At 42.0% G+C, this 17775-nt stretch overlaps 1 protein-coding gene across 2 annotated transcripts in view; it reads left to right on the top strand.

The window, feature by feature from the left end:
• The first annotated feature begins 3025 nt into the window (after positions 1-3025).
• Positions 3026-17775, top strand: part of SHOC2 (SHOC2 leucine rich repeat scaffold protein) — a 67265-nt gene continuing 52515 nt past the window's right edge. Inside the window, exon 1 of one of the 2 annotated variants that reach the window (XM_075757924.1) lies at positions 3026-3155. The gene's annotated coding sequence lies outside the window, so the exon portion shown is untranslated. Of the gene's footprint in view, positions 3238-17775 lie in introns of both variants that reach the window. The other variant, XM_075757923.1, reaches the window with a different exon arrangement.

Below are 17775 nucleotides of genomic sequence, written 5' to 3'. Positions count from 1 at the left end.
AGCAAGCTTAACTAATTAATTGCTTTATTTTAGTTCATTGTGTAAGAGGTAGCTCCTAATAAATCACATTGCATTGTAGAAACATGCTTGAAACAACTGTGTAAATACTAAATAGCCTTAGGAATGGTCTTACGAATCCACTGAATAATCCAAATTCCAACACTCATCCCCCCTCTGCTGCTGGTCTAGATGGAGGGTAACAGTCTGCTGTTGCTATCTGTTTCTCTTTAAGTAAAAGGGGCAGAGGTGTGTATTGGGCTTACAAAGGTACCAGCACCATTGATGACCCATGGAGGTGCAGTGGTCCTGGACTGACAGTTGCCCTTTTCAGGAACACAGGAGATGCTACAGGTGTTAAAGGAACATTATGAAGGTTGCAAAGCCAAGCGTTTAAATGTTAGGCGATGTCCAAATGAAATTGCCAGTGAAACCTTAATTCAGAACCTGTACGCATGTAGGTTATGAAATGGTCATTAATTATATTTCCCTTCCTGTTCATTTCAGCATGAATGGCAGTAATTCAAGATCCTTGCACAGTTCTACGGGTTTTCTGGGGCAATGGAGACTGATGAACCTCTAACTCACTGTCTGTGGGTCTATCTGAAGGAGAGGTACAACAAGGTTATAAATATGGGCCTGTCGGTGTAGTTTCCTGATGCGGAGGCCCTGAACTCCTAAGGATTGTGACTCTTATACTCACCTTCTAGTGGGCCAGGTCTGTGTTGAAAAAGACTTGGGGACAAACAGTGCTGATGGAGGCTGAGAGTAGGTTGGAACTGAGCTCTCCATCCTCTAGTAGGAGGGTGTACAATTAACTACTCCATTTGTGCAGATTAAAACCAAATCTTGTATGAATTCTGCCTTTGCAAAAATGTCTGTTAGTTGTGATTGTTGACACAAGTATTACTGTAGTATCACTCTAATCTCATAGGACATATTTAAGGAATTGCAGCAGAAGGGTGGAGTTATCAGTGCAAATTTCTTGGCGGATTCTTTGTCTAGTGACAATTGTCCTGCTCTGGTTTCTATCAGCTTTCCAATGTTATGTTCCATCATGAAAAGAGCAAAGCATTTTTTTTTTAGTATAAAGTAACTTTTTTTTTTTTGATTTCAGATCATATTTTTTAAAGCAAAATGAGTAGTATCAGAAGTAAAATCTCTAACAGACCAGAGTACACGTGGCATGTATCCTTTGTACATACTTCTTCAATGCTAAAACAACTGGGCAGTGGCACTTTGCACACAAAGAGCCTGAGAAATGTAAAGGTACAGTACACAGTCAACAAAACATTCAGATCCTCCCTATGTGTGGTGAATAGATGCTATAGTCTTTAAAACAGAAGAGGTAGTTATATGTAGACTTGTGTGTGTTCAAATAAGAAAAAATTCTTTCAGACTCCAAGCTTTTCAAGGCAAAATGTATTTCCATGTCTTGTAGGGGATTGGTGCACTGTCCGCACTGAACATTTTACTGAGTAATAGCAACAAATAAACATCAAGTCATTGTAAGAAATATTGTCACTAGGAAATTTCACCTGGTTTCTGCCCTGTGAGCCATTATGCTGAAAAGCCAATTCTGCTTTTAACGCTGTCCAGCATTTATTAGTAAAAAAAGTGTGTAGCCACATTGAACTGTCTGGTTTGCCACAGAATCACACGAAGGAAACCAGCAGAACCCAGATAATCGAATATGAATAGTCTTGTTTCACTGAAACTAGCCTCCATGGTTGTCAAAAGTTGTTTAAAAAAAAAAAATAATTATGGAAACACCAGATACTTAGATCTAACTGATGTAGGAAATGGCTCCCAAATTTACTCATGGTTTTGACACTGCTAAGGTGGCTGCTGTTCCTTTCGAATGTGAGCCAGTGGGACCAGTCCAGATCAGCAACTACTGAGATCAAATAGTAGACTCCCACTAGCTTTAATGTGTTTTAGAAAGTTGAGCTACTACTGCAGTGCAGCATCCATCTAGGCTTGAAAGGGAAACTGATTGCAACCGCCTGAGAATTTAGCATTAAAAAGAAGCTAAACATTTCTCAGCAAAATACCAAAAGATCTGTTATAACAAGCTGTGAAAGAACTTGCTTTTAAATTCCATCCGAAATCAAATGCTGACTGATCACAGGTGCTCTGTCACGCTTCTGCGCATTTGTCTACGCAGAGGTACGGTTGCCACCTTCTGAATGGCTACTGCCATTTCTTGTGGCTCCCACTTATTCCTTGCAAGGGCAGCTTGATTGTGCTTAGCTTGTGATCTCTCCTACAGAAAGAGTAGTCAGCACGTCGGTGGGAGGCTATAGTAGGTGCCAAATGGGGGTGGTCCCGATTTTGTAGAAGAAACATGGAAACATCATAGTCTCCTGGTCCATCTCTTTTGTAACGCCTCAGTAGCTAAAGGTGACCCGCAGCAGAAGTGCGGTAGCTGCGCCACGCACGTACAACAGCGAGAAGAGCTACTTTGTACGAACTCATTATGCTAGAGTTTCTGACCCTGTCTGTCCCGGGGGACAAACTTTCCAGTTAAACAGTTGGACTGGTGGGAAAATAGTTCCTATTTCTTGTAACACTGTAATGAGCTGCGGTCAGTAATCCACGGAGCGGTGGGCCGTCCTCCTCACTCAAGGAAATCTTGACAGAAGTTTCTCCCCGGTGTCGCAGCGGTGACGCAACGGAAGGTTTCACCGGGATGTGCGGCCACGGGTGCCCCGGTGTGAGGCAGCGCAGGGCTGGTTACCTGTTCAGGCTGCCCGACAGCCGCAGCGGTGGGCGCTGAGGGGCGGCGGCGGGGCGGCCCGGGCCGCGGCCAGGCCCCGCGGGGCTTACGGGACCCCAAGACAAGCGGCAGAGACAGCGGCGAGCCCTGAGCGCGCCTTGCTACCGCTCCCGCCCCGGGAAGCCGATGCAGACGGCGGGAGGCCGGCGTGCAGCCCGCACCGCCGGTGCGGAGCCCGTACAGCCACCCCAGGCGCCCCCCCGCCCCGCCACCGCCACCGCCGCCTCGCCGTCGCCAGGGGCAACCGGGCCACTTCCGCCCGCCGCCAAGATGGCGGCGGCGCCGTAACCTGGAAGCGGTCGGTCGCCCCGCGCCTCGGCGCGCCCGCCCCCGTGGTGCCGCGGGAGGTCTGTGGGCGGGGTAGTCCCGTGACGGCTCGGTGCGCAGAGACGGTGGCCGGCAGGGGCGGGCGGGGAGGGGGGGGGCCGAGCAGCGCCTCGGGAGGATGGCGGAGCCGCACGGTACGGGGCGGCCGGTGCTCGGGGCCGCGGCGGGCCGGGGGGGGCGTCGGCGGGGTTTCGCCGCCGCCGGGGGCGTCGGGGCACGCTGAGGCGGCGGCTGACAGCGGGCGGGGTGGGCCTGGCGGCGGCCGGGGGCGGCAGCGGCGGCGGGGGAGGCGGGAGGCCGCGGGCACAAAGGCGGGGAGGGCCTGGGTGGCAGGTAACCGCGCGGGGGGCGCCCCTCGTACCGCCCCAGCGCGGGGGGTCGGCGGCGGGAGGCGGCGGGGCAGCCCGCCCGGGCTCTGCGCACCGGCACCCGGCGAGTGTGTGTGAGTGAGTGAGTGAGTGAGTGTGTGTGTGCGAGTGTGTGTGTGTGTGCGTGTGCGTGTGAGCGAGTGAGTGAGTGAGTGAGCGTACCCCGGCGGGGGGCAGCCCCGCCCGGCAGCCGCGGGGCCCGGGGCAGGTGGGGCCGGCCGGGCCGGGGGCCGCCCGCTGCGAGCGGCGGGGCGGGGGTGGCCGATCGCCCCGCTGGGCTCGGCGGCAGGGCTGCCCCGCTCCTCCGTGCTGCCGGGCGATGGCATCGAGCAGCCACCGCCACAACAACAACAACAACAAAAAAGAAAGAAAGGAGGAAGCTCCGTTTTACAGCCTCACCTCTCCTCCTCCCCTCCAGCTCCCGGTACCGAGAGCTGGCGAAGAGAAATTTAAGACACTTCGCGTGTGTGTAGTGGCTCTGACGCTCAGGGTAATGATTACCGGCGTTCAGGGTAATGATTACATCTGCCCCGGTCTGTGTGAGTGCTGTCCCCCACCCTCCCTCTCGTACAGGCGTGAGGCTCTTTTCCTGTTTCACCCCACGTATTTATTGTGCCAGTTCTGATGGAGCAGGAGAGGCAGAATCTCCTTTCAAAAGTCGTCGCCTTCCTGCCTAGCCCGGTGTTTTTCCCGGTGTTTAAAACGGAGAGGTGTCGGAGAGAAAGCGGTGTGACAGCTTCCCGCGTGTATTTGTGGCTGTAGAAAGTGTTTTCTGCGAGTTGCACGTATTTTTCTCTAGGAAACGGTTAAAAAACTGTAGTAACCTCCCAACACCTCCTAAGGTGTGTTGACTAAAATTGCGACTGGGCGTGAGCTACACAGAAATTCAGCACAACTCAGGTTCAGTGAAACTGTGTTGCTGCTTGACCTTACCGGCTTGTTTAAGAGCAGGTATGGACATGGACTAGAAAGTCACAATGTGTGAGAAAACAATTACAAAGTACTGAAATAGTACCAGTAATTTTTAACTCATGTGTTTGAGATGGGATTATGGAAGCATATGTTTTATTCAGTTCTGCACATGTGCAGACACTTTCAAGGCAGGATATTCATCATCAAGGAGTTGTAATTGTGTGTATTGTCATTGCTGCAGTACTTGGTCTGGATTTTTCTGACTATCAAAATAGAAATTAAGATGGTTTTAGTAATTACCTTCAGGGTCGTAATTTTCTACTGTTTCTTGTTTGCATGTTTGACTTCCTATTTATTGTTTCTTCTTTTTACCTTCTATACTGTGTTGTTTTAAATCACTAGTCATTATTGGATGCTTCTATTTATAAAATCAAGGGCTTAAAGGAGGTGGTGGTCAAATTAAGTCACAGTTATTTACAACCATATTTCAGGCATATGCTGTATGGTGATCTTGATATAATCCTAGCCTGGTTTTGGGAAAGATTTACTGTATCCTATAAATTTGTTATTACACTGTTATGCATGCATTTTAATTTTAGCAACATTCTTATCCTCTTAATTCCTGTTGAATGATTTGAGTTTGACTATTTTGGTTTTCTATGTAATTATTCTTTGCTCTGGATGAGTAAAATGGGAGATTATTTTAGTACTTTGAAGCTGGATTCCTTTTAATTTAGGCTAATGTTTGTCAGCCATCAGGATTTCTGTACATCAGGCAAAACTAATTTTATATATAATCTTGTAATACAGAATGATGATTCCAGACAAAGCACTCCCTGTGTCCACAGCCTTCCTTTGAGGAATACCAAGGAATCCTCAAAGAGGAGGCTGTCTTCTGCCACATCCCTCTATTCTGTTCTTTCTAGAAATATTAAACAATCCCCAACATTTTTTCCTAGGGGTGATGGCAAGGGTAGGGTTGATGAACAGTGCTGATTGCGAATAGCTGCTGTTCCCGGTCTAGTTTTTCCTTTCCAGAGTGACATATCTGTAAGGCAGGAGGTGCTGGGAGGGGCGTTCCTTTGTTATGTTGACACTTAAATCGCACTGACGGGTGTATTCTCTTCCAGGATTTTGTGTGATTGAAGGGATTCCCTTAGACAACGAGTATTTTTTCCAGCTGTCTTGCTGCACGCTTAGCCTATGTAGAGAAATTAAGTGCTCCGAAGATTGCTGTGCGTTTGCCTTTTAGGAAACCCTGGGATTGATTGTTACTTGGCTGTGGCTTTCTAGAAAAGAGTGTTTCTGCTGAAGCGGGGTGTGTGTGGCGGTCCTGGCTTGTCACCCCACGAGCCGGCTGCTGCCGACCTGTATACAGCACCGTGAAATAGGTGGATGTATGTGCTTGCATGTGTGCGTGCTGCTCGTGCATGTTAATTGAATTAAGGCTATAAAAGCATCTTCTGCTTGTTATGAAGGAGAAGGATCACAATCTGCGATCTTTGCCTGGGTGCAGGGTAGCAGCAGGTGATGTGCACCCGCATCCAGCCCGCCGTACCCTCTCGCTCCGCTCCTCTAGTGGCGTTTCCCACCCAAAATGGTTTGAGGCTCGTTGCTTTTTACTTTATTTTTTTTTTTGTGCGGCCTCTTTGTGGGTGCTCTTTTAATTGAAGTGCGGCTCGCTTTCCTGTCTGTCGTTGTAATACCTTGTATTTATTTATACTGCATGCAACTGCATCTCAAAGGAGGTATTTCTGTCTCTGCGTGTGTGAGAGAGGGCTGGTGAAGATAGTGAAGTAGTGAAGATTAAGCAGCCAGTTGTAACTAGATTGTAGAGATAAAAAGAACCCTTGTTTACATTAAAATTGTACCGGCTGACATAGTCTAGTCTGTTTGATACAGTAGTCTTGCTATGTTACAAAACATACCGGGATAAAATGTAACATGTTGTATAATAATCAGGTAATGTTTGCGGTATTGGCCGTTGACCTTAATTTGCTTGTTTTTTACTGCATTGCTTGGGCTTGACTGTGTTGTGAAATGCACATAACGTACTATTAAATCTGGGCATTCTCCGACACCAAATTTAGTTCAATAAAGGCATTTTCAGTATAGCAAAACAATGATCTCTGGATTAAAAGGGAATTTTAATGACTAAGATTTTTTCTGTCATTAACCTCTAGGTAATGGTGGTATTTTGACCAGAAATTATGCAATGTTTATAATTTCTTTTTAAAAAAAGTGATTTTATACCACATAGTTAATTTTAGACTGTTTTAAGATCGTTGCAGTTTAAGTAGTACTTTATCTGTATTGCTCTACAAGAGAAATACATATGAGAACAGAGCCTATCCTCTAACTGTAGACATGCTGATTAGCCTGAGAATATGTTAAGAGGCTGTGAATTGGTGTAGATAAATACTAGGGTGCCTGGTCAGAGAACTCCTTAAAACAATCTGGCATGCCTATGTACTTGTTTCCTTTAGCGTTGTTTTGCTGTAAAGGTGGACATGTTTAAAAAAAAAAAAATTAAGGAAAGACTTGAACATATTTGTTTGCTTTTTGGTTTTGCCACCAAAGCGTAGTCTGTATTCTCAGAGTGGATGTACGTTAGATGTTAATTTGCACACCTGCCTCCCTTTTGGTTACAGAAATGTGCTGGAGAGTATTTTTTGCCACAGGAAAGTATATAGGTATTTCTTTATTTTTATTTTTCATTTTTTTAGCATAGTTGAAAGTTTGCTACTTGTCTGTTAGTGGTGTTGGGGTTTTGCAGAGAGGAGCAGCCCCGGGGAGGTGAGCTGTGCCTCAGCCCAGTTGTTCATCTTGAGAAACATGCGACTGGTCCTCACAGTAAATTGTTTGTAGCTTGCTCTTACTTTCACCATGCTAATCCTCTGTGGGCTTCTGTGCCTTAAAATGCTTCGTATTCTGCATATGAGCACGACGTATGGAGTGATCCAGCGGACAGTATTTCCAATGGAGCCCTCATGATCCCATAGATATTGTATCCGGTTCAGTGGACCTGCCTACCCTGTGGTCAGAGGCTTTTTGTTATGCATGCATCCTAATTGTTCTTTCTGTTGGCATTGTACATAGACTGAAGGGCCTGTGCACCAATGCAAATAGCCTTTCTAATACCTTACACATTTGCATTATAATGGCTGCATAAATATTACAGCACATCTCAGTTCACTCTCTCACTGCTTTGACTGCTGGGGTTTAAAATAGGTTCTTTCTGTAGCACAGATCTTGTTTGTGGTTGGTATTGCTTTGGAGTGGGGTTCTGAAGCACATCTTTATTAAATAGTGAAGCCTGTTTGTGATGAGGTGCAATTTTAACTTATCCATGTTCTAGTCTCCCACTCCTTTCAGCCCACAGGTTGATACAGGCACTTGGAGGAAAAAAAAATTAAAGCTTAAGCAGTTTTTCACCAACTATTTCTAAACTCACTATATTTGGGGTTGCAAAACATGTTTGCTTGAGGCTTGGTTTTGCATTTATTTCCAGAAATACTGTAGATGTCTGTGGGAATATTTTATGCATAAGGAGTGCGAAATATTGTGCCACCATTGTTTTGGTGCTGAAACTTTTGGTGACTTTTGACTAGCTTTACCAGAAGCACCTCGAATTTCCTTTGGAAGTGTCAATACAGTGATGTGACTGAAAGCAGACACTTTTTGGGAACTGGTGGCAGATTGCCATCACCTATCTGTCAAAAGTTTGCTTTACAAAGTTGTTAAACAGAACAGCAATTAGTATCGCTTACTCTCAGGGATTAGTAGATGTGTAGAGACTTTTAAAAATCTTCACAGAATACCATCTTTTAAAGGTTTGAATTAATTTCTTGTAGCTACAGCCTTGTTATGTACTGTGTCAAATTTCGGGAAGGGTAATATATTAAATTATTATTTATATTTTTTGGCTAATCAATGGTAATGGTAGGGTTCACTCTGTCTTACATGGTTTAGTTTGTGAAAACTGCAGTAAGAAAGGTATGTTTAAATCAAATGTTCATTTTTGTTTTATATACCTGATGTTAGCAGCCTGTCACTCTTTCACTTGTTTGCACATATTAAAACAGCAGTAGTTGTTCAGGTTAATGATATGAAGGACCCTGTTGTTGGAACTAAAGTTATGAAAACAGTTTTCTGAAAGTGTAAGTGATAATATTGCAAGAAACCAATAAATTTACTCAGAACTTTAGATGATGATTGAAAATTCACTTATATATGTATTCTACATAGTGCTGCAAACAACATACATATTACTGTAATACAGTATTTGTAACACCCATCCTGTCAAAAACTTGTGTCTACTAGAAGTTTAGCGTAAGTATTTCTAGTGATGGGCATAAAAATACAAGGTTAAATAATGTTAAGTGAAGAATAAAAATAATCTTGAAACCCTGACACCTGAGAACCTTAAGCTGTAGTATATTTATACTTCATGTGTACTTGGATTTTAATTATCCAGTAGATATTACAGATAATGTTGGTTTAGTACCTCAAAGAATATGGCAAAACCACTTTAGGATTTGCTATTGTATTTAGATCTATGTTTTCGGTGTTTCCATCTCAATAGGAGTTAGTATTAAATCAGAAACTGAAGAAGTGTTTCACGACAGCCTGAATGGTCAGAACGATCCATTGGTCTGGCATGTTGTGTTGACTGGGAAGAAAAATAAACATATTTATTACTTTTATGAAGAAATACCTGACTGGCAGCCAAAAAGACCAGGGCCTGATACTTATTTGTAGCCGAGGTGCAGCAATGATCGTGGGGAGTCAGACTTGTCTCTTTCCCTTTCCTTTTCTCTCGCCTGTGTCCCAGTCATCTAAATCTTGGCAAACAGGGGATTTTGCTCTCTCTTTGGGCTGAGGCTTCTCTCCTGTGACTGGCAGTAGTGGTAACCTGTGTCATTGTAGCACGTGAACTATCCAGTCTTCTGTGTAATAAGATTTCTCACTGCTGTATTTTTTTGATGCTGAAAGTTGGGTTATAATCTGTTTTGTAATACACAGAATTAATCGTATTTATTGATAGTTGTCCTTGGAGGAAATACTCATGTTGTGTCACAATACTTAAAGCAAAAAACCCTCTTTTTTACTGTTTTAACTATTGCATAGATTTTTTTTTTTTGTTTAAACAAAAGAAGGCAATTCAGTATGTCACTGTAACTTAAAGCTTGTGTAGCACAGCAGTGAAGGTCATAGTAAATGTGTAGATAATTGGCCAAAGCTGTACATACAGTGCAACTGCAGGTGCCGAGTAAAGTGCTTTGTGCTGTGGAAGGGTTTGGGTTCTTAGCTTCAGTCTTATTTTTCCTTCATGTTGTACCTAATCCAGCAAAATACTGGAGTTTATTCCATCCTCAGTAAAAAAGAAATATAATTAAAAAAAAATTCCTATAATCTCTTTTAGTGTCTCCCCCTCAACTCAACACCACCCCCCCCCCCAAAAAAAAACCAACAACCAACAAAACAAACCACATCAAAGCTCAGCTGTCCAAGGCAAGGAAATAATTGAGTAATCCTTATTCTCTACATTAGATGATCTGTTGTATTTCTGAAATTGTGATGGTAGAGTTTTTTGTGCTCTTTTATATTCCCCTTCCCCCTCCTCCTTGAGTCAGCCACTGCAGAAAAGCAGAACTGTGCATTTCTTTTAATTCTAAGGGATAACCGCGCAGAGAGGAGTCGTCTTCAGATTTCTGTAAATGCCAAGTCCTGTTTAGAAGCATTTAGTTACATGGAGTCACTATGTGTAGCAGAGAGAAAATGACTTCACTAGCAAACTATATGGCTTCTGAAGGCGTCAGGTGGCTTAATATGTAAACAAAAGTCCACAGCAGTCAAAAATAGATCTTTATAAAAAGAAATAGTGCAAAAAAAGTGACCTCCTAAACAAGGAAGTGAAGGGCTACCAGAGAATCCATCTATGTAGTCCTGCAAAATGCTGATCATAGCAGAATATGAAGGACTTATCATGAAAACCCATTTTGCTGTTGCTTCTGATGCAGCACTTAGAGTACATGACTTATTTTAAAATGTTTCTTGTAGAGAAATGATTGTACAATCAAAGGGTTTAAAGCCAAGAAAAATCCCATAAAATATGCATAATTTGGAGCGATTTGCACAATTTTCTTATTGAAGGGATGGATGGGTTAAACGAAGCCTCAGTTCAAACGTTCTGGTTAGCACACTAGATCAGTGACAATTACTTTTCTAATAGATTTTAAAATCTAATGACTATTGTATAGTACTTGTAAAGCCTAAAACATTTCTTATTAAAGGCAATTTTATAACACTGGCAGTTATATGAGTTATATTGAATTTAAGATTTTTAGATTATTTCTTTTCATGAAAAGGGAAATTTATGCTGGCAAATAACATGAATTAAGATACCTGGGAACTTGTATTTGTGCAGCAAATTTTGTTCTGATAAGTCCCTCTGTGTCTTTTGAACTCCTGGACAGTGTGCAGATGACGGCAGATTTCAGGCTATCGTACTTATTTTTCATAGTGGGCTACATATTTGCTTTTTGGAATATTCAAACAATTGTTTGGCAGCTTTCTTGATAGCATATTGTGTGTGGCAGGCCTAGTTAGGAAGGAAACAAAAGTTTAAACATTATAGCCATGAGTTGTAATTTACATAATAAATACAGCAACCTGGATTTCCCCCCCCACCCCGTGACTTCATCCATAAATATGTTTTCTGTGTGTTAGGTCATCGTGAGGCACGTTTTTACAGTAGTAATTTCTCTTCTCCCTTCCCCGAAAGAAGTCTTCGGAGAAATGTTGGTAGTTATTTCTTGCATTTAAACTGCATACTGACTTGTCTTGTAAAACCGGCTCTTTGCAATCCAGCTCTTTTGAGAAGCCCTAAGTCATACCCAAACACATATCGAGGTTTCAGTTGCATGCTCTCACTGTAGTATCATGTTTTCTTCTTCTAAACTGAGATGCTGTTTATTGAACCAATTAGCTGTTGGGTGCAAGCCAGAACTTTCTCCCGAAATGAGAATTAATGAATAAACAAATTAACACTGGAAAGATTTTTATTCTCAATGGGCAGCGACAGTTAATGTGTGACGACGACGCGGTTCGTATCCTGCAACCTCGGTGCCCGTGTGTGTCTGTCTGTGCTTGGTCCTGCTGAAATCAGCGGGGTAAACTTTTGAGTATGGATCACACGTCCGCATCGTATATTTGATGGTATGTCTGTCTTGGAATGTTTTTGAAACCATTCCAGCTCTTCTGTAGCCAGCAGATGGGATGCATACGCCTTCATTAACAAGCAGTTAACTCCGCTGGTATGACTAAATTTTCATCACGCTCCGGGTCTCTGACTTGGCTCTTTCTGCATTCCAGCTCCCACTGTTTGTTCTGCTCTCTCTAAGAAGAAATCGGCACTAGCATTACATGCTCCTGCCCTCCTGTGGTAATGAAAACCTAAATGTTTTTCTCAAAATCAGGTTGTGTAAAAATAAAAGAGAAAGAGAGGAGAATAAGGAACTAGTTTTTCCTCTTCTGGAGCAGCTGCTTGCACCTCTTGATGTACGTTTGCTTTTGGTGACGCGTTCTGCTTCAAAAGCCCTGAGAAAATCATAGTAATTTCTAAACTTGCTGTTACAGTATCAAAAAGACCTTGTAGCCTGTTATAGCTTTGAATTAACCTTTTTACATGATATGCGCTATCCCTGTTGCATTAGTGTAGAGAAACTAAAGCACAGAAATTACAGGGAAGGTTTTTAACAGCAGTGAATGGCAATGGGATTGCTCTGCCTTCCCTGCTGTGAGTCGGTGGGAGCTGAGACCCAGTTCCAGCACGTGCCTTGGCAAGCCCACCTGGCTGGGTGACCCACACCAAGCTCACCACGAGTAAGGAGCGAAGGTGGATCCCAACGCCAAACTCCTTCCAGACAAGCGAAAGGCAGAGCAAAGCAAATGGATGCGAAACTGTTACTGCCGTGAATTTTTTGTCAGCAGTGAAAGCCCCGCAGAGCAGCGCGTTAGATCTTTGAACGTGCGGTGTGATAACAAGTAGTCATGTTGCCTGAAAGGATCCTGAAGTGGTTGTAGTCTGTATGTGACCTCTTGTTGCTTTAATGATGCTCTCTATTAATACTAAAAGAAGGCTGCTCTCATCTTGGTTTCAAAGCTAATGGTGTATATAAACCATGGACATACAACTTTCTTCGGGCAAGTGTTTATGCGTTATTCTCAACGTGTAAAGTCTTGGAACGAGAAATCTGTGTTTGTCACAGCTTTCACTCCTGTGACTTCCAGTGTCTACTGAAACTACTTAAACCTGCTTCATGTTAGCAGGAACACTTTCACAGTTTGCACACCGTTGATTCTTTGAGTCTGCTTGTTGGCTGTCTTTCAAAAATATTTAAGATAAACTGATCAGTTGTATACCACGGTAATCTAAAAGTATGCTCTAGAGCTGCAGCTACTGATTTTTCCCGTTGTTTTGTATTATTACAATGTCACTTTTAGTCCTCCTTTGTCTATGAAGCCCCTTGATTAACAGTGGAAGTACACCACACAGACTTCCAACAAAAGGAAATGCTCCAGAATAAGTTTCTGTAATCTTTGCAGTAAATTTCTTGGTTTGTGACGCAGAAACAAGTTAGCGCAAAGTAAAATGGTATGTAGAGCATGAAAGCTACCCATTGCAACTGCTTGTCTGTGTTCCCTTGTCCCAGGGTAATGTGAGTTATACTGCCAAATAACTGGTTTGCTATAGAGTTGTTTTGTTTGTGAATCTATCTAGAGATACAATGTTCTCGAATCAAAGTAGAGAGAGGGAGCGTGGAAGGTTTGCATGTGAGTGCTACTTTCAAAAATGCTAATTGTTATCTAATGCTTTTTCTAAATAGGGATCTAGTAATGGTTTGAACCTTTCTCTTCCACTTTTCCAATGACAAAGCCATGACTTGTCATGTTTGGAGATGATAAGCAAGGGATGATGAGCTGCAGAAAGAGTTCTGCATGGGGTGTGTGTGGCTGTAAAAGCTCATGGACTGAATTTCAGGTTCTCTTGAAGCGTGGAGTGCAAAATGACTGCTCAGACCCTTGTCTCCCTATCAAGAGTAAGTTTTCTTTCCTCTCTAAGGAACTTTCTCAAGCAGTGGAGGCTGAGATGGGTGACAGCCTTGGCTATCTATTTTAATTATGATTTTTATATAAATTCAGTGTTGTATAACTTGGTTTATGAACGAAATGAGAGATTAAGGAACTAGTTAACAAGTTTACATCTTTGGGGTTGTGCTTCGATGGCTCTTCCGTACGTACTGCAGATATATATTCATCCAGTACAGTCACGTGCTGCTTTTCAGCTATCAAAAGTAAAGGGCAGAACTTGATTAATAGAATTAATGCTGGATATGTTACTTTTCACCCAGCTTTTGACCACTTTTCAGGTGGCTGCTTTAATATATCTATTACAGATATGATAATTCCAGAACTCCAACATTTGGGATTCATTTGGATTCTGATTTTCCTTGCTGCCAAAACTCTTAATTACCAGCTAGTGAGCACTGGGAGTTGTGTTATCAATCAGATGGGTGGCACTGGTTGTATGGTCCTTTTTCTTCATCTAACGTGACCATGGGCACTTTACATCTGAGAGTACTGTTTGGTTTTGATTATTATTAATATGCAGCTTTTAGCACTGCCTGGTGCTTGCAGCCTAATGTAAATAAAATATCCCAGCTTGAAAAACAGTGACAAAGTGAAACGAGTTTTTCTGATATGAAAGTTTAAACCTGTGATCACTGAGCAGACTAATTAGCCAGTGCAAGGAATTTGGTTCTTTTAAGTCAAGCTTTTCATTTGCCTGTAAGGTTCACTTTTCAGTATGAGGTGTTCTGATGTGCTGACACCATTGTAATTGTACCATTATAAGTGATATTATATATATATAAAAAAAAAGGAGGATTACATTGCACTGTTTGAAGTTCACCGAATTCACTTGTGGATCACTTCCAGCTTTATTTTGGTACTTCTGATGGCATGTAGTGGGTAATGTGGCTTTTATGCAAGTCTTTTGATATTTGAAATAATAAATAACAAATTGAGAACTCCTGATAATAATATAGGTGAGGAAGAAATTTTAACTGGAACAGATGGTATTTTTTTCAGCTCAATTTAGATTTGCTTTTTTATCTCTCTCATTTTTTATTTATTTTAAATAAGACTTCAAGACTTAAGTGTGCTCATTGTTATGGTCTTGCTCTCTAGAAATACCTGATTTATCCCCCCCTTGTGTTTAGGGAAATTATTTTCCTTGGGCTTGATGTATCCCTTAAGCTAAGCAGTATTCTGTTGATTCAGTGCTTGAAAAACTATTTAAAAGGAGATGCTGGATTGATGTTGGTGTACAGCTGTTCTTGTTGAAGTGTTTGTGTTAGCAACTAAAATGTCTTCTTAGGAGAACTAGGTTCTTAATAGTTAAATTTAAGTAAAAGCACAGATTTTAACGGCTCAGAAAAACCACTTAACCAACCATGATCATATTTTCTTGTGGTAGTCTCAAACTTTATTGTTTTTCTTGAGATACCTACAGTGAACAGCTGGTCTTCCTACCATAGTTTCTTTAGTGGAAAGATTCAGGTGTCCTCTGTTGGCTTCATGCTTGTTTTTTGAGTGCAAGGTCATATGCAAGTTTTTGAATCTTCTTGTAAAAGATAAAAGCACTGTCAGCCGAAATAGTAAAATTTTACATTATCACACCACACTAGATAATGATTTTGTTGAAAAATAATCTAATTTCATTGCTGATTGAGTTACTGTTTGTTTGGTGGTGGTTTGGGGTTTTTTGTGAGTTGTTCCCTAGTTCTGTGCCTGTGTTTGGGAACTGTTTATTGATATACGAATACAGATCCCCAAAATAACAAATATCAAATGCAATTACTATTTACAATTATTTCTGATCCCAGAGGGAAACCCAAATAGGTGCAGCCTGTAGGAATCTTCCTTTGCCCTGGGGGTCTGTAACAGTTCCAATTTTACAGTATACTGGATTTGTGGTAGAATTTAAATTAGTTGCTGATAGTTGATAACTGAATTCCAAATTCAGATCAAACTCTTAATTAACTGATGCTTTTCTGTTTTATAGATGCTAGGTTTTTGTTTTGCTGATCTAATGTAGTGTGGAGAGAGAAACAGCTATTTCCTTCTGGCTTTTTCTGGTCCCTCCCAGACATTGGAAATACTGCATTTGTGGTGCCATGTGCAGATAGCCGAAGCCTGATTTATGGTCACATGAACTCTGTGAGGCTTGTTTTTAAACAAAACCTCAAGCCTTTGAAGCTTAGTTGTTTTAAAACTGATAGTTTTTCGGTTTCATTTCTGCTGAAGTTATTTTTATGGATATCTTGCATTTCTTTGTCTTGTTCTCATTCACATGGAAAAAATTCACCTACTAATTGGTGAATGCTGGTAATATCTGTTGCATTCTATAGATTTTTTTGTTTATATTTAATGTTCAAGCTTTTGTATCACTATTAGCAGCTTCATATATTATATCTGCAGGCATGAATGTTATGTTGGAGCAGGTAGGGCAGCATAGCTTGGTAGCAGTCTGCAGGCCAGAATTGCCTTGCAGGGCAATGATTTGCTTCCTTTTTCTGAAGGAGGGGTGGAAGGGCTCTTTGGGCCACAAATACTTCAAGCACTGAACTTTTTCTTAGATCCCGCTTTGTAGCCTCATCCAGCTTGCTGGACATACTAGTACCATGGCCAAAGGATGGAGGGGATAGGCAATTTTCTAGCAGATTCCTGCAGAATTATGGTATTACTGTAAATATGAGAGAGGAAGTGGACACACAAAAGCATCCCTTGAAAATACCACATTCTTCTGGGGAGAGATGAAGAGCTCTTGAATTAAAATTATAGTTTTATTAATAAATGCTAGAAGTAGGGAAGAGATGGTACAGCCTAAGATCAAGTATGCCGAATGCAGCCTGCAGTAATGAGCCCGACTATGGCAGGGATCATCTGGCCTGGATTTAGTGGTAAAGTTGTTTGCTCTGTAAAATAAGCTAGAAGTTGGTTGTGAGAGAAGGGAGCAGTGAAATAGTATCATCTGCACAGATTTGACATGAGGAATTTAGGAGTTAGAGACAGCGCACAGTGTGTCAAACAGCAGAGGCCGTGATTAAAACCTTTCAGTCACACTTCCAACTGGTAGTCCTCACAACCACAGGTCAAGCTTAGCCTTAGCAAGCAAGAATAATTTAAAATTAAAATTTTCTTGTTTGCATCATGTCTGAATTTGATCCCCATAGCACACTGATTTAAAATAAAGTGTTTTCATGTGTATCTTCATTTTAAAAAAAAAGAAATTTAAAATGCACTCTATAGCATTTAATTATACTTTAATACTAAGCCAATACTGACAGTCGTCTGACCAGTTATGTTACTGTCCATGTAAGAATTAGAGAAGCTTTTGGTTTGCTAGGAATTTGTGTGATACAGACAAGTGATATTCAGCTCTTCAGATTGCAGTTTCTTCTCCACCTTCTGTTTGAAGAATTATTGTCAGAGAATGGAAGAACGAGAGGAAGGAGGAATCGCGGGGGAGAGAAGCTGCCCCCATTTGTACAACCTTATGTCCAAGAATCACAGGAGCTGGAGGCTGGTAGGGAGGAGAAGGTTTCATCAGACACATTCTAATCCTTCAGCCTCGCATAGGAATAAAAGACTTGATGTAATTTGTCTGTTTCTTGCCTTGCAGCAAAGGGAGGGATGGAGCAAGGCTTGGAACAGGATGGAGGAATACAGCACTGGCATGTTGTGCCTTGCTGCAAAGGGAGTGTATGCAGAGGTGGTGGTGTTGGCCATGGCCCGTTGCAGGGGACAGACCAATTTAGGTCCTACTCCCCATGTCTTTTCTAGTTCTGTTGTCCTACCTGTCTGTCGTCTTCTGCTCTCTGGTGATTATTCCTATATGTTGTCATACTTGTAGTTCCTTGCAGTCTGTACCCAGTGCTCCTGCTGTCACTTCAAAGAGATGCTAGTGGTTGTCTTCTGTCTTCTACCTGTACCTGTGCTTATGCTCCCTTTCCGGTCTTTTCTGTTTTCCTTGGAAGTGGCATTCTGTGGGTTTTTTTCTTTTTCCCTCCACTATTTTGGGAATGATTGAGTATAAAAGGAACAAATATGTTCCTTGTTAAAAATTTGTTAATATTAGTTAATCAACTTCCTTGTCAAACTAATTTTTATTTATTTATTTTTGGAGGCTCAGGTACCTCTCCAGTGTTTCAGTTTCTTCTTTTCTGTTCAGGAGCTCTTTTCTCACTTCCTCAGATATTCTCCTTGTATCCGCATAGTGTTCGTGTATAAATATAGTACCTTGATTTTGAACGTATTGTTCTG

This window comes from Balearica regulorum, chromosome 7 (genome assembly GCF_011004875.1).
Source record: "Balearica regulorum gibbericeps isolate bBalReg1 chromosome 7, bBalReg1.pri, whole genome shotgun sequence".
NCBI lineage: Eukaryota > Metazoa > Chordata > Aves > Gruiformes > Gruidae > Balearica > Balearica regulorum.
The sequence above is the reverse complement of the archived record's forward strand: the minus strand, read 5'-3'. Positions and strand labels throughout refer to the sequence as shown.